Here is a 27522-nt window from a genome sequence, read left to right on the forward strand (position 1 = left end):
CAGTTCCATTCATCTGTGAGACTCCATCAGGATAAAGCTAGCAGTCACACATCAAAAATCCACTGTAAATTTCCTAAAAGAAATGGAACAAAAAAGTGGTATTAAGGCCATACCCTTCACTGATATCCCTACTAAATCTCCCGATGTGTCACCTATGGATTTTTGTGCTTTCAGACTTTTGAAAACTGCATTATCCAAACGTTGTCCCAAAACCCTAACAGGACTCTGGAAAGCTGTTCGGGAGGAATGGGATCGAATACCTCTTCTGCCACTTCAAAAGGCACTATTATCCTCGAAATTGTGGTGTCGAAAGATAGTTCAGAATAAGGGATGTCAAATAGAACATTTAAAACACAAGAATTTTATGTAATTTAGTTTTATGAATACAATATACATCGTCTGAAAAATGTGTGAACAGCCTCTGTACGAACAATATTTATATTCTGGGAAGATAATATTAAGCTGGTTCGCTCATCTGCATATGAGAAGCACATGATTCAGATCATATTTCTTCAACATCTGAACGGGCTTGACAGCAATGTGTATGAATAAACATTTTAAGTGATTCTCTGCGTTATATTCTGGGAAGACTTGATTGCCTAGTTAGGGAAAGGTGACACTCGAAAGAAAGGTTTGTAGAATGACATGGCCGAATTGAATATAACTTTTATTGCCGGCTAGGAACTAATTGTCGAAAATATGTTTTTCATCACACATCACACATGATTATAGACGCAATACTCACTCCATAGTTTTATACAGAGTATCACAATTTAGATTATTGCATAGTTAGTAGCACGACCAAGTGAACGGAGCGAAGTAGCAACTTGATCACAAGAGACGTCAATCTAAAAGTGGCAGATATCCAATATGGAGGCTAACCAAGAGAATGTTTTTGTTTAGATTAGAAAAGTTTCAGTTCTCGAAATATTGAGTTCAGGTTTTGAGTTAGCTATGTCATGTTAAGCTAGCTTGATCTGGAAATGATGCAGTCCAGAAACGTTACTAGTTTTAGAATAGAGAGGGGGAATTATGGGGCTAATTTTGATTTATATATTTCTGATTTGATATGTAAGAAAAATAAAGAATAAGTAAAAGATTAAATTAGCAGCGTAAATTAATTTCCCTTCTCTTTTCTAAAAATAGCAACATCTGTTTGCACTACGTCATTTCGAGAAAAATCTATGTCATATGACTCTTATATAATTCTGGTGATGTAAATGAAATAAACCAGTCAATAGTAATTTTACAGCAATATTAATTGTCCAATCAAAATGCTTTGAAAACCATAACTAACTCAGTCTGACTTGACATTCCATCCTGAACATTACGTACTTGCTTTCCACGCTTTGCCTTAGCTGGACTGTACTCTGTCCGCTGCTGCTTTCTTGGTACAAAGTTATAAAACATGTAAACCTTTTAGAACAGTCACATTTAATGTGCCGACTTGTGTGTAGTCGTGACATGTTGCTGAAAATAAAGCTGAAGATTTAATCTGCTTTCGCCTCCACCTCCAATTTCCTAGTCATTATGGATCAACACTTCTACGCCATTACAATACCTGCTCCTGAATATATTACATATATGTAAGATAAAAAAATAAAAATCAAATATATATATATATATATATATATTATGTGGGGATGAATGAAGAGCACAATACGAAGGTATAAACTATATTATTATATAAACTATTATGACAGAATAGGAAATTATTAGATATAATATTAATATATCGTTGCGCGCGTACGGGTTCGTAATAAATTGAATGCACAAGTCCGATAAAAAGTCAATAAAATTTATTCTTATCACAAGAAATATAACAGAACGCAATGTTTTTTCTCAAAGATATTTGTACAATATCACACTATTACACAGTAGTTTAAACTACTAAAACTTTAAATAGAACGCAATCCAAAGCGCAAAGAAAGCTAATTCGATCTCATCGCGTATTCGCTACAATCAATTACAACAACTAAGTAAACAACTGGACTGAGATGTTTCGCTCCGGCTTTTTAAAGCTTTTTAATCGGGAACGAGAATGTTCCGGTATTTTCCGTTTTCTCGAGATTTCTGGGAAGCAAAAGAGTAGAATTACGGTCACAGCAAACACAGTATTCAATTACATTTATTGAGTTTAAATATAAATTACAAAATATCTATTTATTAAACTCGCGTGCTCCTGTATTTTTAATTTTTCAGCTAAACGTTTTCTTAAAACTTGTCAAGCGCTGCCTTGCACGAGAAAATAAAAACATTTAATTACAATTCTACCAAAAATAGCTAACTAAATACAAAATCCGTAACAATATAATATCTGGCCGACCCCACAAGAAAGATATAGTCCATAAATAGTTCACAGGATAGTATTATAGGCTTGGCACTTCATTATCTCAGGCACAAAGTACTTTATATAATGTACTTGGCAATACATTATACACTCATGTCCATAAATTAAGGATAATGCAAAATCAGGCAAAGGAAGAGTTAGAAGCAAAACAAATTTGACTTATTTGTAAAGCTTATTTATTAAACAAAAGGTAAAGAGCAAAAAAAGATGCTATATGTTTGATATTATTAAGAAATTAGCGATTTTTTCTCCCTGAAGCAAATTACAAAAAAACCTATTTACAAAAAAACAACATTACAGAGTTGCTATGATTGTTAATACATTGTATGTCTCCCAGACGATGCAATACAGTCCGTACAACGCCTAGGCATGCTGAGTATCAAATTATCGATCTGATCTTGGGGGATATTACACCACTCAAAAAGCAATGCTCTCCGAAGTTCCGGTAGACATGTAGGAGGAGGTTGACGGGCTGCAACTCGTCGGCCAAGCATGTCCCATATGTGCTCTACTGGATTCAAGTACGGTGAGAATGCTGGCCAGTCCATACGGGTGATATCCTCCGATTGAAAGCATTCGCTTATGATGTTTGCACGGTGAGGACGGGCATTGTCATCCATAAACACAAATTGTGCGCCCATAGCGCCCCGAAACAAACATACATGTTGTTCCAGAATGACGTCCCGATAGATTTGGCTTGTCATGGTTCTAATTTGAACATGCAGATCAGTTCTGGAACCCAGAATAATTCCACCCCAAACAAGCACACCTGCACCACCATAACGGTGCCGCTCAGTGATGTTTTCTTGGTAGTAACGGGTACCTGGAGCTCTCCATATGAAAGTCCGGCGAGAATCAGACTGCAAGCTAAACCTGGACTCGTCGGAAAACATCACACAAGCCCACTGTTGCGGTGTCCGCAATGCATGCTCTCTACTCCAGGCTAACCGCAGGCGACAGTGAGTAGCAGTAAGTGGAACGCATCTGACAGATCTACTAGCATATAGACCAATCTTCCCTAAGCGTCTGTACACAGTCTGCCTTGAAACCAGTGGCTGAAAAGAGCTGAAGAGACAAGTCTGAGGCTGTGCTCCGCCTGTTTCTTTTGGCAGTAACTGCCAAATATCGGTCCTCATTCGGCGTTGTAACTCTGGGGCGAACTGTGCTGTGACGTCTACTCACATTAGCATCATCTCGGAATCGTTGCCAAAGCCTGGAGATGACACTCTGGGCAATTCCAATTTCGTCTGATACTTCCAGTTGTGTACGCCCACATTCCAGACGGCCGATGATTCTACCACGTAAAATATCATCCAAATGCGTCCTTTGTGTCATAACTATTCGGTTATTGCACTGAAATGCTTATAAAGCATCTGCGAGCAATTTTACTTCTTTGCCTGTATTCCTTATATATCAATCTCTTACACTCTTGTCATTGTGACGTACCATCGGTGTCATCTGGTTACTTCCTGAAATTTGCATATGATTCTTGAAGATGTGTGTCGTGATTTTACAGGTGATATATTCATTTTAGAGTTCGATTTCCGCGTGACTCCGAATTATCCTTAATTTATGAACATGAGTGTATAATGAACTTGTCTCTTAAAGATCTTATATAATCTATGCTATTAAAATCTGAGCGTATCTGTCTTTTTGTTTGGAACATCATCTCCTCCGGAATGGCGGTATAATTTCGAGAGAGGTATCCCAGCATTCAAAGTATTCGCGGGACGCCATTTCCATCATTATCATTTTCGTTCTATTTTAGTCAGTCGAGATACCAATTAAAATTTCTGAAAACTCATTTAACCACAAAAAATTTATTTGCCACATGGTTGTTTCCGGTTGGGAGAGATATTCATTATAGATTGTTGCGGATTTTTGGGAGATATTAATTAAAACTCTAAAAATGCTAATTTGGCAACAACAAATTTATTTACGAATTAGTTGTTTATTTAAAAAGCCCTTTGTCTATAATATTAAAATCTGTGCACGTCTGTCTATTTGTTTGTTTATTTTCCTCCGGGACGGCGGGGAGTTTAATTTCGAGAAATGTATCACCGGATTCCAAAAATTCATGGGAAGCTATTTCCATTATTCTCATCTTAGTACGACATCAGTCAGTCGAGGTTTTTAATTAAAAACTCGGAAAAATCTCATTCAAGAACAAAAATATTATTTACTAATTGTTTGTTGGGGGTGGGCGAGATACTCATTTTTGATTGTCGAGGATTGTTGCGAGATATTAATTAAATACTTTAAAAACTCTAATTTTCAGTAACAAATTTGTTTAGGATTTGGTTGTTTGCTTAAAAGGCCCGTTGTCCATACTATTAAAATCTGTGCTCGCCTGTCTGTTTGTTTGTTTGCTTACACATCATCTTCTCAGGAATGGCAGGGAGTTGAGTTTCGGGACACGTACCCATGGATTCTAAAAATTCGTGAGAAGTCATTTCGAACGTTTTTATCTTCGTATGATTTTAATCAGGTGAGGTATTTTTTGAAAACTCTGAAAACCTGTATATTTGTCCCCCACCAAAAAAAAAAAAAAAAAAAAAAAAAAAAAAACTGTTATTTACGAATTTGTTGTTGCGGGTTGCGGATAATATTAATTTTTTTAATTAAAAACTCTGAAAACGTTAAATTGGCAACAAAAAATTTATTTACGAATTGGTTTTTTGCTTGAAAAGCCCGCTAGTATGAACAATTCAATTGTGAAATACGAAGGAAAGATTTGTGACCTTAATTCATTTCAAAATGCTTGATTAAGTATCCTTATCGTTCTGTTTAAACCTAATTTCATATTCCCAATATAGATACAAATTCAATTTGAAAGCAAAATTACTTATTGTGTTAATGCGTAATGACAAGGCTTAATGAAAAAAAAAAAAAAAAAATAAGTTTCCGCTTCTGAAGATTTTGCTAGTAAAGATATGTCTAAGGTTATTTTATTACAAATATGGTTAAAACAATTGTTAAAATTGTTATTGCAAATCTTAAAACTACACAATTTTTTTTTTAATAAATTTAGTGAGTTATGGTTAACCTTATTTACTTCTTTTCAGATAAAAATATATATTCACTTTAAACTAATCTAACGATGGAATTAAAAATATTTTAAACAAATATGGGTACTATTCGGTTTCGAGGGCTGTGAAAAAAGTGCAGCGAAAATGTACGCGCAAAAGCGCCAAATCTAGCAAACGCGCCCATTTAATAGCGCGCCAAATCTAGTGTACGCGCTGATTTCAGGTTGCGTAAGTTTATATAGTTCTATATTTCTTAAAACGCCATTGAAATACTAGTTTAATTTTTAAATCCTTTTTTGATTTTAAATCCTTTTTTGATATCCTATGGATTTAACAATTTGGGAATTGCCCATGACGAAAACTCGGCAATATAATTTTGGGTAAAGTGCAGACTTACTGACTGCTTGACGCGTTTTTAAGAATTGCACATACTCGGTATCTATGTGCCCATCAACCTATTTTCACTTAAAAAAAAAATCCTAGAATTGCACAAAATGGCACTGCTCACACCCTTGACTTTATCTATGTACACATCGACCTATTTTCACTTAAAAAGTAACAGAATATTGACAAAAATCCAATTGTTTTTACCCTTGTAAAAAACGGCAAACAAATAAGTGAGCGATTCTGCACTTTACCGAGAATATTTTCAAAGAAAAGGCATCATTCATTATAGAAAATTACGTTTGAACAACCAACGAGATGAAATTATGCTTTAGCGGTAAGTCGAGAGAAAAATAGCGATGCAGGCAACCATTCAGTTATGTTTAGCATTTTTTATATAAATTATAATAATGAGCTGAAATAATTTACTCTTATTCAATCATGTTTAGCCTTTTTCGTATAAATTATAATAATAAAAAAGTATTACTATATGAAATTAACCTTTCATCTAAATTAAAACATCAATCTTAAATAGTTATTTACTATTATACTTCCTTTCTTGTCGCAATTATTAGGGTTGCCGCAATTATTTTTGGCAGCATTGGCATCAACAATAGTTTGGCGATTTTTTACGGCCTTCGAATAGTACCCAAATATGTTTTATATACGTTTGACTTTAAAACGTTGGCATTTTCCACCTATGCCAATTTTTGATATATTTATTATTATTTTTTTTTAATTTGCACCTAAAAACTGTTGATACTTAAATATGATTGAAATACATTTGAAATGACTGCTATGTTGTGGGAAATAATTACAACTGAACGCCTTAACTAGAAAGCATTTTATCGATATCTCCTGTTACCACAAAATTCTAAAATGTTGAGAGTATTTTAGAAACACGGTTATGTAAATTTGCGTTTTATCGATAGTTTTCGTCGCGCAACTTAACGAAAATAAAGAAAATGTAGAAAGTTGGAGAGAAAGAAAAAAACTATTCAGTGACAAAAATCGATGAAAGCAAGCTGTATCCAATTTGCCGCTGGTTTGCTTTCAGCCAATAGTTGGCCACCGCTAGACCGCGCACTGCTCTAGTCATCTCGACCAACCACAGCACAGATTCGATCTTTCGCAACTGACAAGAGAAATGAGCCTTCTGCCACAAGCATACAAGAGACTTGTGGGTATCCTGCTTTATCTTCGCTCGGGAAAGTTACGACTTAACTCTTCCCACTAGAAGCATCAGCGCGCCGCATAAACAGGAGCTAAAAGCACACCATTGCTTTTCCGCGTTTTTCGCGAATTTGATCCATATTTGCCAGAAAGAGAATTCAAAGGGGAAAAGCCCCGACTCCTTTCCTTTGTTTACGAAACTTTAATTGATAAAAAAACTCTTTACAGTTACATTAAGAGAAAATAAATTTCCTTGAAATCATATGAATGACCTTACTATGGAAAGAACATTTGTTGTATAAATTTTATTATCACTGAAAGTCGGAATATTTCTGTCCACAAAAATACAGTGAATGATTCTTGAAACACTATCCATGCAGGTAATAGTTCGTTTTGTATTTTTAAGTATTAATTTATGTATTAAGAGTTTTATTTTTAGAATTAGACAAAATTCAATATTAAAGGAGAGTTGATTTTTTCTAAAATGTTGAAATTGACTGGTAACCTCATATTGAGTATTGCTTAATTTTAAACTTCCTGCATATTTTTAATCAGATTCTTTGTATCTGGCAAGGGCGAAATTCAGTTTAACAGTTGCTGTCAGTTGCATTACATTGCTTAAAAATATTATTCTTATTTCAGAGTATTTATGTTACTAGTAAGTTTTGCAACTTAATGAAATACAATGAGCGATATTAGCATATGAAATATTAATGACACCATTTCACACTGGCAATTTATATTTTCCTTCAGCTTAATTTACTTCACGTTCTTTCAAATGCATATGAAAAACATAGTGCTAATTAAAATCATTACAGTTCAACAGCAATGTGAAGTAACGTATTTTCGTGCATTATTAATTTTATGAAACTTTAAATATTAGGTTGTGCTTTTCAGAAATAGATATATTTTCAGATTAAAGTACAATAGGAACTGAAAATATTTAAACAAAATTTTAATATAAAATTATAGGAATAAAAAAATTCTAACAAAATGCGAAATATATATGTATTTTAAATTATTTCATATGATAAATATACATTGGTGTTACGAATGACCTATATGTCTTGAATTTAAACATTTATTTTTGTCCTGAATATCTGAAAAGTTTTTTAGAAATTTTAGGAAAGTCAGTGTAAGGAAGTTCTAATTATCTACTGACAGTGAAAAAATCACAGTTGAATTTGGTAGATTTATACATCAGATATTAAGATTAATACTGGTAGATACACTAGATATTAACATATTTGTCATGACTCTCAACTAGAATTTGAAATAGAATACTAGAATAAAAAAAGTTAACATAAAATATGCAAATGATTTCCAGAGCACTGATAATAGTCATCATTGGTTTATAATGATCTCCCTTTTTTAAATCTCATAACTCTATTTCTCTGATACTAGACAGTATTCTGTTCACTTGATATAACACGCACATGTGCTAAATTAATGTCAATGCAAATTCAGAGCAAAAGGGAGATTCATTCAAAGATTTCATATTCAAGAAAAAATGGTATATTAATTTACGTTTCTCTGTGAATCAATGTTAAATTTTAGAAGAAACTGTTAGTTCTAATTTTTAAGTTATATTCTCAGTAGACATTCTAAAGAACATATAGAGACTTTGTACCATCGGAAACTTGACTAATTGGTAAAAGTCAGCCATATTCGTAGCCATTAAAAAAAAAAAAAAAAAAAAGCCAGCTCGTTTTTTTCAGCTTAACCTGTATAATAATTTTCTACTGATGAAGGAAGGCTTATGTTGTTATCTTATGAAATATGCTTGAGAATTTACTAAAATTATTGGATATTGGAAATACAGTTTACATTCGATAGATTTTGACGCTCAAATATTCAGAAAATTTAAGAAGTCATAAATACACATTTCCAGTGCCTTAGAAGTACTTGAAATGCAGAAGTCTGCTTCAAACGTGAATTTATATTTTTATCACGGTCGGACTTGAACAAAATGTTTTATTATTAAATACTGATTTTAATTTGTTTGAAAGTATAATCATATAAGTTAGATACTAGCTTATTCAATAAAAAAAGTTCTGCCTTCGCTATTTTTTACTTAAACAATGCACAATTAAAGAAAGTGAGATCTTCCAGTTTATTGGAAATTTTTTCGATATTGAAAATTGTCTTTCAGCTCTTAAAATGATGATAACGAGCAAGGCCGCCAGTTTAGTGGGCTGCGGCCAAAGCAATATTTATATGTCCTATATATTGCAAAACGGAAAATAAAACGATTTATTAATTTAATGTACTGTACATAAATTTGATGGCTGCGGCCTAGGCAAAGTTTATGAGTTCTATGTACACCTAAAAAGAAGTGCATGAAAACATTTCAATAAGTTCATTCTTTTCCAGCAGCAACCATTTCGTATATAATTTTTAAGCATTCTGATTATGATGTAATCTTGTGAGATAACGCGTATTGGATTATAAGGTGTACCCTTAACATATGAGAAATCGTTTCAGAAAAATATCGAACAAAATAACCACGAATTTTGTGATAGTTAACTATTATTATCGCTACTTCAATAATCGGCTCATCAATATCGTCCCTTCTCTATCCCTTATCCTGTATTTATTCTTACATTTTTTATTTTCTGAAATATTAATATCGTACTTTTTAATTTGAAACCTCTTCGTTATCTTCCAATGAGTATTATATCACAATTCATAATAAATCAGTGAGTATGAATTTATCAGTTTTATGTTACTTATATCATATTTCTTCATTTTCTTTATAATAGTCTCTTCTTTCAAAATTTCCGTTCAATTTTTCGCTCAAATACACTCTTTTGAAACTGTCACCCTTTTATTCATAATGATGCGATAAAAATGATCATTTCGCTTTACCATTTATGTTTTCAACTCCGACAGTGTAGAAAATTTCAAATTAATCGATGTCTCTAAGAGCACGCAGTTGTCTTGCATTGCCTGCAAGCATGACAGCTAGATTTTCCTTCATTTATTTTTAAAAAAGAAAATTTGTTTTGTTTTTCTCATTTCGCAACTATTTCAGAAGAAAAACATCTTTCAAACATACGGTAACCAAATCTGCAATAATTTCATGGAAGATAAGAAGCTACGTAAGAATTTTTAAATTGGTTTCCAAAAATGAAAAATTTTCTGGTTAAGTAATTAATGGGTATGAATATGTGAAAGGGATAAAGAAAAGCAATTCTGACATTAATGGGTGTGAAATATGTGAAAGGAATAAAGAAAAAAATTCTGGCATTAATAGTAGAAACAATAGCTGAAGGACATTAAAAGAAGAATGAGGATAATTAGGCTTATCTAAAAGCAAAGTATTTTCACTTATATGTCAGTGAAGATTAAGTTCATATTCCATTTCACTGCAGATAAACCGAAATACACTGTGGAATACATTTACCGTGGAAAGAAATCATATATATAAATAAAACAAACAAATCAATCTATTTACATCAATGTAGCTGTAAAAGAAACCCAGTAAAGACACACAGAGCAGGACAACTTGGAAAGAAACGGAGACCGGAGCTAATTTTCTTAAATTTTATATTGCATTGTTTCACTCTATTCGATTTCTTTCTAAACAGCTTATTGTAAAAATTATTACAAGGGACTATATCAATTGTATCAGATATGAGCACAATCTAATATTATTTTTTTTATATTAGATTTTTAAAAAATTGCAATAGTTTATAAAATATTTTCTTATACATACTCTTCGTGCTTAAAAAGCAGGAATTGTAACTCCGTTATATTATTGCTATATATATATATAGTGTTATATATATATGTGATGTACCAGCTTTTGTCCGGAATAAATAGATTGGTGAAAAAATATAGATGTAGTGGTAGCTTAAATTATCAGACGATAAGTTTAAAAAACAGGATCCATTTATTATTGGTAAGGAGAAATAGCAGTTACACAAATTCAAATTTCCGGAGTAAATAAAAAAGAATTACTAACAACTTTTTGTATGAAGTTTACTGCAACGTTACATTAAAGAAAAGACACCGATATTCCTTTGTGAGTCCTTTTATAGCCTCTGGAAAGGCGGAGGTTCCAAGAAATGGCGTCAGTCTCGTCACCCATTCCAGTTCGCTTTAAATATCTCCAGAACATTCTATAACTGTACGTGTAGAAATAGGCGGGAAAAACAACTTGACTACGGGGATATGGATTTAATTCCACGTGCTTTTAAATAAGAGACCGTCGCCATTAAAAAATGAAAATAACATACAGTTAGAATTTTAAGTGTATTCTTGACTATGGAATTTTATTATTACATATATATATATATATATTTATATTACTATTGAAATCTAATATATACTCTAAGCCGCGTTTTCGAGACATGAAAAACGAAATTTAAATTTCGTGAAACGGCCTAGTACAACGTGAGATACATAACAGTCCCCCCTTTTTCCCGTACTGTACATAGGCAAAGGGAAAGAAATCCCCAAAACGTGTCTGAGTTTTCTTTTTTTATTAGCCCAAAAGGGCTATTAGTCTGGAAACGACATTTTACGTCGAATCTCTATAAACGGCTGTATCACTTTTCAAATTGCTGCCGCCAAATATTATCGCCCTGTATTATACTAGTTTGAAAAAATTAAATAATGAAAAAATCTTCTTGAATGTAAGTATATTTTTCATACTATGGAAAACAAAGTTACCTAGAATCATCAGATTTTGCATAACGTAGTGCTCCACCGAAATATGGGCGCCTGGAAACCCAAATCTTGAATTTCAAATTTGTTTTATTACCTATTTCCTAATTTTGAAACTTTAACGAAATTTTGATTAAAAAAAATCAGTGATTTCAAAGCAAGCAGTAGCGACACTGTACAAAAAAGTAAATTTTTATCTCCAGCGCGCGAGACTGTCTGTCGGTAATTCTAAAGATACTCTGCTTTAAAATATTTTTAGCCCAAATGCTCTCGAAATGTCTGTGTGTGTATGTAAATGAAAAAACGCCCCCTTCGGATGTAATATAAATAATTTTTAAGAAAACCTGACATAATTTTTTTTTTCATTTACTATCGTATACTTGCTTGAAAATAGTTACGTAATTAATTTTGTTTATAGGTTTATTTAGATTTTATTTTATTATACATAAGTTTGTTCGGGAGAAAAATTATTTTTAACATGTACTTCCAATGACGGAGTTTCTGAGGATAAAAGAGAAATTTTTTTAAAGACAGAATATATTCTGTGAGAAGCGATACACTATTATGAGGAGATTAATGATGTAACGGTTATGAAAAGTCAAATTTGAAATTCTAATATGATCTTCGTACGGGAAAAACTGCTATTAAAAATATCTATAATATTCACTGGTGCGTCAAAGCAAACGACCCGAATGTTTACTTTCAAAATTAGTTTAGTATGGGTATTTTTTCCCTACGACTAACTCCACAATTATTAAATAGTTATATTTTACATAATACAGAACCATGATTTGTGAAAACGAACATTTTTAGTTTCGCAGCTGCCCCCTAAATCTTGAGAAAAATCTGGAGAAATGTTTAGAGTATATTTAGTTTCCAATCACCAAAATTTCTTTGCAATACCGTCATAAATTTTACGCGCAAAATTATGGAAATTATGTTTAATTTATTCAAAGTGTAATAAATACATTAATAGCCGGATATTTCGTTTTGCGAATATGATCTAAAAAATTCAATTTTGCGATTTTCAAAGCATATCGTACCTCTAGTGCCGAATCTGTTCTTATAACGCTATGCATCATTTTTTGAGAAATTTTGCAACTGTAACTACACTTTTCGGAATAGGATACATAATTTTGAAAATAAGGCTTTATAAACTACTTCATCAAACACCCTATATAAAACTGTCAACTGTTAGCTATAGGTATTTCAAAGAAATCTCATAAAAAATTCTGTTCAAATGCATTTTATGCAGTTTTCCAAAGAATGTATTCCTTAAATAAAAAAATTGTGCACATTTTTTAGCCGAAAATAAAAAGTAAAAAAATTGATGTAGACACCACACGACTTCCTCTTATGGCCTATTAAATTATACACGTTTTTGCTGCATTTCATTTAAACTTATTTCCTCGAATTTCATTGGATATATATTTCTCACTTCAGTAAGTAATTCAGTTCTCACTTCGCGGCAAAGCAAAAACGCATAAAACTGAAAACATCTTCATTGAAAATAGTAAAATATAGAAAACATAAAACATCAAATACAGTTAAAAACAGTTAGAAGAATGTTTACATTTAACTTAATTTTAATTTAAGTGTTTAAATTCATTAACATTAGGCAGACAGGCAGATATTTCTGTGCACAAAACGTTTGGCCGGCGACAATTTTTCAATTAAAATTAGAGTTTCTACGCAAAAACAGACAATTCGTCCAGCGGACAAGAAGACATAATTTTTGGTGCCCAGAACTGAATGTTTACTGTTGGTCCCACTCGGCAAAAAGACACTAAAGCTGGTGCACAAACAGAACGAGCTATTCCACTAAAGAGTTTCAAATGTAACAAATGGCGACTACGTTAGACTTAGTAACACTGTGGAGTTTCACCCTTTTATTTAATAGCTAAATGCGTTGGAACCTAATGAACAGCTAAGCGAATAATCGCTTTAGTGGAGGAACAAAGACGTAAAATGGAGAACAGTTAATTACCCTTTATTGCTCAAAATAATAGTTCAACAGATGGCCCCTGTCTCAGGATATAAAGCCTCCAATTAGGCTTGAACTAAACGCGAATCTAAAAACACATTCTGGTAGGAAATTTTAAGCTGAAATTAGGATGGACAGGAAAGTAGCTTTAACTAAAGATAACTGTTAAAAACGTCGGGTAAACATTGCAACACTTGAACAAATTATTGAAAATTCTACAACTACTGCATGCAGAATAACTAAATTCATTTACCTTAATCAGAACAGAAAACCTTAATCAAAACATAAGAACAACAGAATTCTATCACTTTTAAAGCAAAAAATGCAAACTTTACCAACATGCAAGAAAAAACAATCTCACATGTTATAGCAGTCCCATTACAAAATTTCAGAGTTCTGAGAAAACCTGTTTTTGAGTTATGTGAGAAACGTACATATATATGTAGGTACAAACGTCAACAAAAAACTGTAGAATTCCCTACTGTGTAATTCTAAGTTACAGTTGAAAGTGAAAAAATCTTAAGAACTAGTAAGCGAATAATCGCTTGAGTTCTTGTGACAGGAAACAACATGATAGAAGGGTAAAACAACCCTTTATTATTCTAATTTATGTTTAAGAACACTCCGTCTTAGAATTGTACAATAAAGCCGACACTTGGGTTTGAACTTAAGAAACTAAGAATTACTTATCTTTAGTTACTTTAGTTAAGTAATCTTAACTAAAGAGATATAGCGGAAGCAAGATGATGTGATAATGCTGTTCAAGATTCTAACAGAGTTGGCCCCTTAACGCTAATTGAATGCGAAGCTATCAAGGGCCTGAAGTATGGTCGAGCGTAATAATAGCTTACGAGAGTGTAGCATAAAAAGGCGGACGCGTGCAGCCAGAATATCTGGTATCTCTCTCATTAGTATAGAAGAACTTCGCGGTTATATACCTCTCTTCCTCATTAGCATTCAGACATGATTCTAAAACTACGTTCTTGCCGGAAGTGGTAAGTTGACAGGGTAAAATAACCCTTATTAAAATTAAAGTTTAACAAAACTCCGTCTTGGAGTTGTACAATAAAGCCGACACTTGGGCTTGAATTTAAGATTTAAACTAAACTAACCTTAACTAAAGAAATATAGCCAAAGCTATCAAGATTCTAATAGAGTTGGCCCCTTAACGTTAATTGAATGCGAAGCTGTCGTGGGCCTAAAGTACTGCCGAATTAATTTGTAATTAATGGCTTACGGGAGCCTAAAGCGGCGGACGCGTGCAGGCAGAGTATCTGGTATCTCTCTCACTAAGACAGAAGAATTTTGCGGTTATATGCCGCTCTTCCTCATTAGCATTCAGATCTGCTTCTAAAACTACGTTCTGGCCGGAAGTAGTAAGTTGAAATTAAGAATCGATAGGAAAGGATGCTTAACTCAAAATTTAACTCTTAATAAAATTAACATAATCCTTACAAAACGCTGTTCTGAATCCATTTAAAATTCATTTAAAATCCGTTTGGGGAAAAAGAGTCCATTATTCTGTCGTACTGACAGATGTCATGCGAAAACATCGTTGAATTTGATTCGAGAGCGGTGAAAATAGATATTTCCAGTGAAATATTATAACCCGAAACTTTTCACGATTACAATACTTCCTTTATTTCGTACAAGGAAGTAAAACATTGCAATTATTTGTATTGCTGTTTACTGAAAAATAGTATAGAGGAAAGAAATAAAAATATAAATGACAGAACTAAAATAGTCAAACATTTTTAGCCATTATGCCTTCAAAATAATGTGTGTAATTTTTAATTCGTTTGTTTAAACTCTGGTAAACTGAAACTGAGGTGAGCACAGATTTAGAATTAAAAGCGCTTGTTTTACTAGAAAATATGAGCAAAAATGGATTTAAGAAAACATAATGAAATTACTATCTGCTTTTAGTAATTAAAATTAATATGAGATACAAAAACGTTGATACCTAATTAATAAGAAATTCATTATTTCAGATTTTGCTTATGATATTATAGCGTACCAATGACAAAAGCAAATGTCGAGAAAATGATATAGCTTGAAATTGTGTATATTTCTTTTGAAGGTATTTTAAAAAATATTCTTTGAAAAACAGCATGAAAGTTAAAATATGGTGTTTCTTTGGAATCTATAATCCCAAGTAGCACATGACGTATCAAAGACGTTACTACGACCACTTTGCAAACTCTTGGACCAGTTTGCAACGTCTTTGCTACGGCATGTGCTACTTGGGGTATTTCTTTCTTGGGAACATTGCTTTAATGCAATAATTTAAACAGTGTAATAAAGTATAATAATTTAAAACCTTTTTAATTTCATTTCTTAGAATTAATATTATATAAAATATTTTGAAGCATATGATAATAATATAAATTTTCAAGTCATTTACTTTTTCATAATTCTTAGTAGATGTTTTTAGATTACACTTAATTCCTTAGCCTGAAATAAATTCAAGCTTTCCTTAAACTCAATTTTTGATGTTCGCAGAAATACGTTGCGCTGTGACTTGCTTGTATGATTAAATAACTAGTAAAATAAGAGAACTGCAAATTATTTTGTGCCCATGCCTGCTTTGTAGAATTATTAGACAGCGAATTTCAAATTTCGTTTCTAATTGTTGAATTTAAAGAAATTCCATTACTGGGAAACATTAATTTCCAAATATATTTTGACAGTGAAAATCTCTCCTCCAAAGCATCATACTATCGATGCTCGGGGATTTGAATTTTTTAAACATAATTATTCTATCAAATGTGGATTTCTGGTTAACTCTCAAATAATTTTGAGATACGTATTACAAACAAATAAACTATAAGTAAATAACATACCTTACTTTAAAAAGAAATGCACTATATTAAAAATCTACTTTTAGCAAAACATTTTCATACTGATCTTGCCTTGGCTGAATTCTGCTACAACTAAAAGCGATTTTCGAGACTTAAAAGGATTTTACGGTTGGAGTTGCTCCCACATTAGGTCCCTTCCCCCCAAAAAAATTAAATTTATGCAAGTTTTTGCAATTTAAAGTGAAAGTCGGGCTACTTCTTTTTCAATTTATCCTTCTTCATGTATTCTCCGTAAATATCACAGATGCATAGTCACAGCTAATAAAACTGTGGGAATTCCGTCCACACCTGAGACAAAGGGTCTAAGCCGCACTCACTGAGAAAGGGAAGCTTAAATTTGCGTATGCGTGGATTTATGTCTACAGCTTTCCCTGTCTGTTTTCCCATTCAGGTTTCGCGCGTTCGCTCTGATTGGTCGACGCTTACCCCAAGTCAGCATAAAGTTGAAAACTTCAAACTTTATGCCAAGTGCCGTAAACTAGATTTGTGACGTTGCACAGGCTGATTGCCTGGCAACGCAGCTCAGCTTAAACCATTTATGCATTTTATACCGTCCTCTGAACGCGGCATAATAATTTATGAATCAAACTTAAAACTAATTCTAAAATCTCTGAAAATTAAAAGGAATAAATATTAAGGATAGAAAACTGATAGAAATAAATGTGCAACCAAATAGCATTTGGAGATAGCGCTAACGCAACGCAGACGTAGAGTTGAGAGTCATGTTTAAAGTGGTATTGTAGTACTGTGTTGCCAGGTTCATAGTCTAAAGAGAACTTAACACGAATAATAACTTATTATTAAAGAGTTACGCGTTAAATTTTCCCCTGAGCAATTCCTAGGCGAAATATTACCGACTAATGCAATAAAACCATAGTTCGTAGAACGATAGCTTGCGGTAATAAAATATTGTTGCGTGCGTACGGGTTCGTTATGAAATGAATGCCCAAGTCCGATGAAAAATGAACAAAAATTTATTATTATCACAACAAAAATGCTTAAATTTTCTCAAATTATCAAGCAGTATTACAATATCTCACAGTAGTTATCTTTTAACTACTCAAATATCCAATAGAACGTAATTCAAAACAGCTAAAGAACGCTAATCCGCGAATTCGCTACAATCAACAACAGTAGTTTTCTAAACAACAACAAACTAAGCAACTACTACGAACTGAGATGTTTTCCTCCTTTTATAAGCTTTTAAAATCACGCGCTAGAATTTTCCAGTACTTTCTCGAAATCAAAAAGAGATATTTATTTATTTAATGCACGCGCTCTTGTATTTTCAATTTTCCGGCTTAGCTTTCTTTTAATATTCGTCACGCGCTGCACTGCGCGAGAAATAAAACCATTTAATTTATAATTGAACTAACATTAGCTTTTTAAATACCAAATTCGTAACACTGCCCCCTTCCCAAGGACTGCACGTCCCGGGCAGTACAATCCCTGGACAGGAAGCTAAACTTACAACTGTGGCATAAATGCATTAATAAGCATTACATTACAATAATAAACAACATGAACAATAAATGCAATACATAAAACAAATCAAATGCTATCAAATACAAATCAAATACACATTTAAAAACAAAATGGACCATGGTCTTATACTATTTACAATTATTTACATTATGTACTATGGCCATAGTAATAAGCTAACCTGTCGTAAGAGTTCGAAGACTCACGGATCCGAACCACGACGTCATTCGTGTTCAGCACTGTATATGGACCATCCGAAGGTGACTGTAATTTAGAACTCAGTCCTTTTCGTTGAATTGGGTTCCACAACCACACCTTGTCTCCTTTGTTGGATCTCTGTCTAGTAGCTCTTGTGTCGCATCTGGTCTTCACTTTCTCCGTCGCCAAGTTGACTCGCTTTCGTGCAGAACGGTGCATCCCCTCAAACCGGGCCTGGACATTTTGGATGTGTTCCTCAGGCGATGAAGGCGCATCCGTACGGCGAGCAAACAGGCAGTCACAAGGCAGACGAAGGTCTCGACCGAAGAGCTTCTGAGATGGAAAATAGCTGGTAGTCTTGCGTTTCTTTTCGACCCTAGCATGATTTCGGCGGCTTCCCGAGCTGGGTGTTCGGTCGAGGCGTCGGCATTTCCAAGTGAGGATCTCTTCTGAGGATGGATAGTCATGTCACCAGATGCTGAAAGCAGTTTGTTGTTTTTGAAGTCTAAGGAAAAATTGTATTTCCTTAAAAAGTACAATCCGAGTATGCATGGATCTGTGATATCCGCCACATAAGCCGTGTGATGGTAGGCGGCACTTCCAAACGTGATGTTTACGTTTAACTTCCCAGTTATGTCGATCTTATCACCAGACGCAGTCTGAAGGGTAACACAGGATGGCGTCCAAATAAGTTTATCTTTAAACTGTTCAGCTAAATCTTTCCTAATGATGGTAACATTAGCTCCTGTGTCAATGATCATATCGCAAGGAACTCCATCGATATTCCCATTAATGGACATTCCGTTACTGTTGCCACTCACTGTATAAATTTTAAGCGCTTTAAAACAAGGTTTTTCATTATCTGACAACCTCCGTTCCTCGATATGGTCACTAATGTGTTTACTGCGTCGTTGCTGGGAAATGGTCTTATTTTCCGTACCTCGGGATGTTCTGCAATTTCTTCGTATGTGGCCTTCAACTCCGCAGTTCCAGCATTTTAGAATTAGTTTCTTTTCACTTATGTTCCGTCTCAAGCCACTGACTTGTCTGGTAAAATCATCTGCTTTATATTCCGTACCCTGGGGTGTTCTGCAATTCCGTCTTAGGTGACCTTCACTACCACATCTCCAACACCTTAGAGCCACTTTCTTCTCGCTCCTACTCCGTATCAAATCTTCGACTTGTCTGGCTAAATCATCTAAACGAGCCATCAGTTGATCCACTGGCTCATGGACTCGCACAGCTCTAACTGGGTAGCGATCTCTACTAGTTGCTTGCTGGGCTGCCTCGAACTTCATGGCGTACAACAGAGCGCTTTTTATGTCCTTTACATCTGCCATTCGAAGAGCTTTCTGTATTTCAGTATCTCGGATGCCGTCGATAAAGTATTGTAAGGACAGGATTTCCCTTGTTTCTGTCGGGCATTCCGAAAAGGCGAGATGGGACAGCCTTTCAACATCCGCGGCGAGCTCCTGAAGTGTTTCGGTAGGCTTCTGTTGACGAGATTTTAATTGGAGCCTGCTGTAGTCTTTTAAACATTTCACGCCGAAGCGCAGCTCCAATGCGCCGGATAGAGCTTCGAAATCTAGCCTTTGATTTTCGGGAAGCGTCTGCAGGATATCCGCTGCGTCTGCTCTCAGAGAAGCGGCGAGATGACAGGCCTTAGCTTGGGAATCCCATCCATTCGCATCTGCCACGATAGAAAATTGTGTCTTATACACTTGCCAGGAGGTCTTCCCATCATATGTAGATAGTTTCAGAACGGAACGAGCAGGCATCGGTAAGAATTTAAAACCATCACTATTATTCCCTGCCGTCGCTACGAATTTCTTTAAAATATCCACTTCTTTGGCTACTGCAGAAACCTTATCATCAATTTGTTGTTCGATTTGGTGTTGGACGGCACAAACTCTTCCTTCAATTCGTTCCTCCACAGCAGAAACTCTCCCTTCTATATGTTCTTTTACAGAAGAAACTCTTTCTTCTATTTCTTCTTTCACCGAAGAAACTCTTTCTTCAATATGATCTTTTACGGAAGAAACTTTTTCTTCAATATGTCCAACTTTATTTTCAACTGCGTCAATTCTGCCTTCCATAGCTTCAAATTTATTTTCTATTATGCAAGTAATTTCTCTTTTCATTTCTTCTTGACCAGCTTGAACGGCTTTCATTTCGTCCTTAACGGATTCCTGGCCCAATTTCATTTCCTGGCCCAATTTCATTTCCTCTTTAATTTCTTCTTTAAATGAGGCAAAGGCTGATATTAACTGCCTTAATTGCTCTTCCATCGCTCTTGTTATTGGCATTCAAATCCCACTTCTGACACCAAAAATTTGTTGCGTGCGTACGGGTTCGTTATGAAATGAATGCACAAGTCCGATGAAAAATGAACAAAAATTTATTATTATCACAACAAAAATGCTTAAATTTTCTCAAATTATCATGCAGTATTACAATACTACTCAAATATCCAATAGAACGTAATTCAAAACAGCTAAAGAACGCAAATCCGCGAATTCGCTACAATCAACAACAGTAGTTTTCTAAACAACAACAAACTAAGCAACTACTACGAACTGAGATGTTTTCCTCCTTTTATAAGCTTTTAAAATCACGCGCTAGAATTTTCCAGTACTTTCTCGAAATCAAAAAGAGATATTTATTTATTTAATGCACGCGCTCTTGTATTTTCAATTTTCCGGCTTAGCTTTCTTTTAATATTCGTCACGCGCTGCACTGCGCGAGAAATAAAACCATTTAATTTATAATTGAACTAACATTAGCTTTTTAAATACCAAATTCGTAACAATATATTGTTTAAAGGTATTGGATCAAAAATAGTGAATGATGTATGCTAGAAAACGGTTGTTGAAGGAACGATAAAGCAAGGTTCTACGTAAATCCTCCCCGCTCCTTGTACTGCATCTTGTCACTACGCACTTTTAAGTAGAAAACTGCCCCCCTCTTCCTTCTTAGTGTCCTCAATGTTTGTTATCCAGAACAATATTTTGCAAAAGTAAGTATTTCAAATTGGTTTCTATTGTCAATGCTTTTAGGAGTATTTTTGCAGTTAATGTGAATAAAGTTATTTCTCTGTTTCTGCATTTTTCTTTCCTCTAATACCAACATACCCTAGACTCTGTAAAAATTCAATGTTAACGTTATTTTCTCTCTGTTGTTAATGAATTTGTTTGTTCAGTACTGAAAGAGCTTGTTTATGATCTAAATTTAAAATAAATTTTTAACGGCTGACAAGGGGGTCTTTACTCAAACGGTGCTACAATTTATAATTGATATTATAAATTGTAACACCGTCTGAAAACATATCAGCCTTCATATTCTAAGGACTGCGTGTCATCTCCCTTAAAATATAAAAAGAAAAGACATTTGTAAATGAAGTGCTTGAATTTTCTCTTAAAATTTTGAAAGATGTGACTGAAAATAATAAATTAATCTATGTACTACATCGCTAATGATATGTTGATCCATTAGATATCCTTTCAGCTAATGTTCTTCAATATTACTCAGAAAACCTCTTTAGTTCCTTTATTCCTCTAATTCTCCCATATTCCTCTTTGAAGTACAAATTGTATAAGCAAACTTTTATATGTTTTTTATGTGTTTTGTTTTTACATGTATAAGTGTTGCTGAAGTTTAATTTGTAGAAAAAATGTCCGTCTTGCATTCGCTTTGATATTTTAACGAAGCTATTAGCAATTCCGGGTTTTCTGTTTCGAATTACCCTCCCTCATTGAATTAATGAGCCTGTATGGCAAAATTTCATAGCTTAACACGCAGAAGGAATAATAAATCAATAAATAAAATTAGCAGTTGAAGTAAGCGCATGTGAAGCTTGTCAACATCTATTTGTTTATTTCTTTTATTTATTTATATTAAAGTAATGGGATTCTGGCCAGAACACCATATAATAATTTACTTTAGAAAAAAGAGAGTTACATCATATTTTCTCGAAAGCAGCATTTCCTTACATCATTTCTCAAGATGTGAGACGAAAGTTGCTATTTGTATTTCTGGCCTTGGCAACAGTAAGTGTTGCTCGGCGACAGCAGACGATTCCAATCGAAATTTTGATATGTTTAACCAAAACTTCTTCAGAAGTTTTGCCATTTTAGTGTGATTTATATTGCTAACAGCAAACTGAAAAATTCATCTCGAGCAAAAAATGCAACTGATCGTGTATATTTTCGTGATATTATTTTTCACAACTTTCGACTTGGATTATAAGACAAGAGTGCTTCGATGAACGTAATTATTTTTACAGGAATAAAGCACCATCCTACAGCACTGTAAAAAATTCGTATAACGAAGTCAATCGTGGTCGACGTTCGCTCCAGGATGAATTCCAAGAACGTCGTCCAAAATGGGTTGTTGGGCCACAAAATATCGATGCTGTGCCTAAACTGATAAAGCAAGATCATCATGTGACATACCATGAGATTGAGGCATCTTCGGCCATTAGTATGAAAATCATCATTAAGATATTACATGAGCACATACATGGCTTTAAAATATTACATGGCTTTAAAATATTACATGGCTTTAAAAATATTTGTTTGTGTTCGATCCCGCATTATCTCACAAACTCTCAAAAGAAGATTCGTGTCGAATGGTGCAATAAAATGCATCAAAGGCTGTGTATGATATTTACACAGGTAACTAATCATGGCTCTATGTATATGAGCCCTAAACATAACACCAGTCGACTGTATGTGCTTACCAAGACGAGCCAAATCCAACAAAAGTTGTTAGCGGTTGAAGCACATCGAAGGAAATGGTTGCCTGTTTCTTGAGCATTACCGGTCACGTGGCGACAGAGACGTTAGAGCAATAAAGGAAGGTCAATTCCGAATGGTATAGGACCATTTGCCAGAAGTCATCGGAGAAATTTGAAGAAAGCAAAAGAGGCGATTCATTCTTCATCATGACACTGCGAGCTCTCACACATCGGCTCAAACAAAGGAATTTTTGACGGGCCATAACATCGAATTGTTGGGTCATCAGCCGTACAGCCTTGATTTGGCACCTAATGAATTTTTTATTCCCACACATCAAAAATAAACTACGTTGTCAGCTATTTGGGACAGCAATAGAAGCGATCGATGCATTCAAAACGCATGTTTTGGAGCTACCTTAATCGGTGTGGAAAAAGGTGCTTCGAAAATTGGTTCAAACTCATGCAAAAGGTGTATTAATCTTCAAGGAAAGTATTTTGAAAAGCAATAAAACCAGTTTCGGTCCTAAACATTTTGTTTACATTATTATGCCATAAATATAAGTAGCAACCCTCGTATCATCGTGTTAATCTAAAGTTGAAATTTTCTGCTTAAGTTAGCTTTTTTTTTCTGATAATAAATGCAAGATGTTCCAAAACTGCTGCTCACAAGTTTTCCTGGTCGTGTACACGTAGTATCAGTTTGAAGCATGAATCAAAGAAGGTAGTCTTTCTAACTGTATGAATTTTGATCACGAGACACATTTTATAAAGAATATACAGAGGGCGCTACTTAATCTGATCATGTTATTCCCGGACTATTTTAAAAATATCGAGTTATGAGTTGTTAAACTATGTAATGTTAAATGAGAAAAATACAGAATAGTCTGCAACTCTGATTATAAATTTCGTCTATATTATTCCGTCCATACTATCTCTCGCATATGTTATGATCTTAATTGCAAAATTCGCCTCTGCTTCTAAACATTAATATCAAATTACTTATGAATCCTGTATTGCAGAAAATACATCTCACCACGAGCCAAAAGGGTCTTTAAGTGCATCATGTAGTCAGGACAACTGCAGGGTAAGATGGGGCTTATGTTTTATATTACGTTACGAATATTATTCCCCGGAAAGTGCATTTACGTAACCTTCGAGCCATTTATCAATTTTAGGAGTTTTCTCCGAAATAGATCTTTTATTCTGCATTCCAGCGAAAAACAATCTGTCAAATTTTCTGTCAAAAATACCAAATGTTAATTTCAAAATGCTAACGAGAAAATTTAAATAGAAAATATCTTCCATAAAGCGCGAAAGACCTTCTGTAAAAGCATACTGCTATTTTCTTTCCAGTATAGTATGTTTAGTTCTTTCAAAAATAAGTTAGCATGTGACAGAAAAGAAGAATAATTTAATTATTCCTCAGTTTGCAACTTAGGATGTTAACTTTTTAATCGACTAAAATTTTAGCAATCAAATTTTGAAATCTGTCCAAAATCTTCCTAACGCTAAGCCATCTCACGTCTGTATGGTATAATGCTTCATAAAATTCACTTCTAATATCTTTTAAAAAATCAGCGTAAGCTGCCTATGATTTAGGGTTCGTCGCCGGATAAAATTTATTAAGTTTGTTACCAACACTATCTTTAACTCTTTCGCATCGAGAGACGAACAAATATGTTTTCAACAAACATCGAAAACGCCCGTGTTTACGAATTTGTCTTGGAATAGTTTTCCTTTCCCCTGCGGTTTCATCCATTGTGTGCAGTTTCACTTTAGGGCCGGATTGCACCTGCGGACGTCAATAGCTTTCCGTATTTCTCCTTTATTTGCTTCAAAAGAATGATTGACATGTCTTTTAACAACTCGCGAAACCAATGAGCCATACGCTATCGTGGAGGGGAAAGAACTAGGTAGAAAATAAACGAGGCGTTGGGGCGGTTTGCCGTTGCCTGAATGAACGGGCGTTACGGGCGACTTCGATGCGAAAGAGTTAAGCCTTTTTTACGAAGCACTTCAGTATGATTTTATTTTTACAAAGCACTATATTTTTTAGCGGTTGCACTTGCTGTCTAACATATCTAGTTTACCTTTCTCTATTTAATTTGAAAGTTTGGAAGAATTATAAGGTACTTTTCCCTCCTTTCAGCATATTTTCGTGCTGTAACGGTAATTCGGCGCGCATTCCAGAGGTCCAGGTTCGAGTCCCGGCGAAGGCATTGAACATTTTTCTTCTATCCCGCTTTAAAATAACCTAATCACTCTATAGGATGGCATCTTTGAAAGGGTTTGGGGTTTTAATATTTTATATGAGGTTCCAGATAATATGTTTAGCATATGCAAAATTCCAGAATGTTTAGTTTTCCTCTCTCTTTTGCACTTGCGTCCGTATCTTTCCTGTTATGAAAGATTTGAGCACACATCTCACAAGCAGAATATCTTTTTATTGCTTCAATATTTCCTTGATCGTGGTGTCAAATAAAGGAAGGCGATGTTTCAATGGAAAGCATATAACTCCAATATACTCTAAATAAAATTTTGCATTGTGCACTGCACAATTATTGATCAAAAGTTTCTTCAAATCCTTATTCACACTGCACAATCTATCCTTTAAAAACCGCTGATATCATCCACTCGATAGCAACAAGCCCTTACAGGTGATGGATTTTTAACAGATCCAAAGTTAAACACCAGTCGAAATTTAACAGATATTCTTTATCAAGTCATTGAATTTTTTATGTATTTCAATATTTTAAATTTATTGGAAAAGAGTAAATGCGATTTAATGCAGCACATGGCTGATTTAAACGGAAAATTCAGTTATAGCATTTAAACAGTATAAGAAGGATAGCAATGATGGTGATCAAATAAAGCGACAACTCTAATTACGGGGTAACTAAGCGACATTAATTAAGCGGTAACTCCACGTAATTTATCATTCATGTTCGATAGATAAATTGCTTAACTAACTCATTGATTTATAAAGAAAATAGCGTTTCGCATCTTCGTTTTTATATCCTCATTGTATTTTCAATAATACCTTAAATTAATATAATTTATAACATATTTATTTCGACTGATTTAAAACACACCGAACCGGTAATGTTGATAAAAATTTGGATCAGTATTTTAATACATAAATACCTTTTCAATGGCTTACTCTAGTACATAACATTCGTTTAAATGCGTGTTGAAAAGGTTTTAACAAAATAAAATTTTTCTGAGGATTGAAACAACTAGGTAATGCATTTTTATTTTCAAGTTTAAATTTACAGATTATACAGTGTCTCGCAAAAATGATCGAGCACAACAATATTTTAACTTTTTTTAAATAATAGAGGAAAAGCTTTGCAGTAAAATAATAAATACTATTTTTTTAATACACATTTTCTTAGCTATCTCTTTGTACTGAATAAATTTGAAAGAAAAAAAAAAGAAATAGTAAATTAAAAAATTAGCGTTTTAGACTGAAATGGAAGAAAAAGACACAACAAAATTTATCAGACATTTTCATAATTTATAATTAAAATCATCTGCAATAATTAAAAAGCGAAATTTTATGGAATTAGTTTGGATAAAAAAGCTAAGCGAAACTCTAAATATTGTTTGCTTTTATAATTCGAACGAACTTTTTAGAAAATATTCGTTTTATTAATGTTTTCTTGCAATGACTCGGTCATTGTTAGAAACCCGCAGATCAGTTGTCGATCTGCAGCAAAAGAAAGAATAACCCTATTAGAAAAATTGCCTATTTTAATAAACTTAATTCAAGTCATTTTACAATTTTGGATATTATTAAGAGTTATAAGATACAGAATCGTATTCAAAACAAAAGAAGACCTGGAAGACCATCTAAGTTATCTCATGGAATAAAGCGCTTTATTCTAAGGAATCTTAAAGAGAATCCAAGACTGAGTGCTCCTAAACTTGTTGTGGAACTTGTTAAATTATATGGAATATGTGTAAATCCAGAAACTGTAATAAGAGTAATGCGATTTGCAGGATATCATGGGCACGCAGAAAATTTTACGTCAGTTAAAAAAAAAACAACACGAAAGCTTCGATTTGTTTTCATAAAATTAATGAAACAAAAGAAACATGATTCCTGGAGAGAAGTGTTGTTTGCCGATAAATGCAAATTTAACATCTTTTCGGTTCAGAAGAGTGTTTGTGTGGAGAAAACCCAAAGAGGAGTTTCGGAAGCCAAACTTAGTGCCAAGTGTTAAACACGGCGGAGGAGGAATTATGTGAGGATCTATGGCACATTCAGGTGTTGGTAATATAACGTATATGGGATATTATGGATCAGTATAAATACCGTGACATCTTGAAGCAAAATTTGGCATCGTCAGCAAAAAAACCTAATATACAAAATAGTTTTAAATTCTACCAGGACAAGGATCCAAAGCATACTGCGCACAGTGTCAGACTGTGTGCAGTCTGACACTGTGTAAATGTCCAGGAGTAATTAAGGCAACACCCCAGTTGCCAGATCTTAATTGTTTTGAACATATTTGGCAGGAACTAATCGGAAATTTGAAAATAGAGCATATCTTCGCGGCAGCAACTGAAAGCAGTGATTCAAGAAAAGTGGCATAAAATGAATCTAGAGATAACAAAAAAAAAAAAAATCGTGTAGTGATTAATGTGAAGAT

General features: G+C 33.8%; 1 protein-coding gene across 1 annotated transcript in view; it reads left to right on the top strand.

Annotated features, from left to right (window-relative positions):
• Window positions 1-6950: 6950 nt before the first annotated feature.
• The window catches only part of LOC118181532 (synaptogenesis protein syg-2-like), a 349639-nt gene continuing 329067 nt past the window's right edge, over window positions 6951-27522 (top strand). The window contains exon 1 of the mRNA XM_085814611.1: window positions 6951-7316. The gene's annotated coding sequence lies outside the window, so the exon portion shown is untranslated. The remainder of the gene's footprint in view (window positions 7317-27522) is intronic.

The sequence above is a fragment of the Stegodyphus dumicola genome, chromosome 4 (assembly GCF_044657685.1).
Source record: "Stegodyphus dumicola isolate Sdum_Otavi_A_Nest chromosome 4, ASM4465768v1".
Lineage (NCBI taxonomy): Eukaryota > Metazoa > Arthropoda > Arachnida > Araneae > Eresidae > Stegodyphus > Stegodyphus dumicola.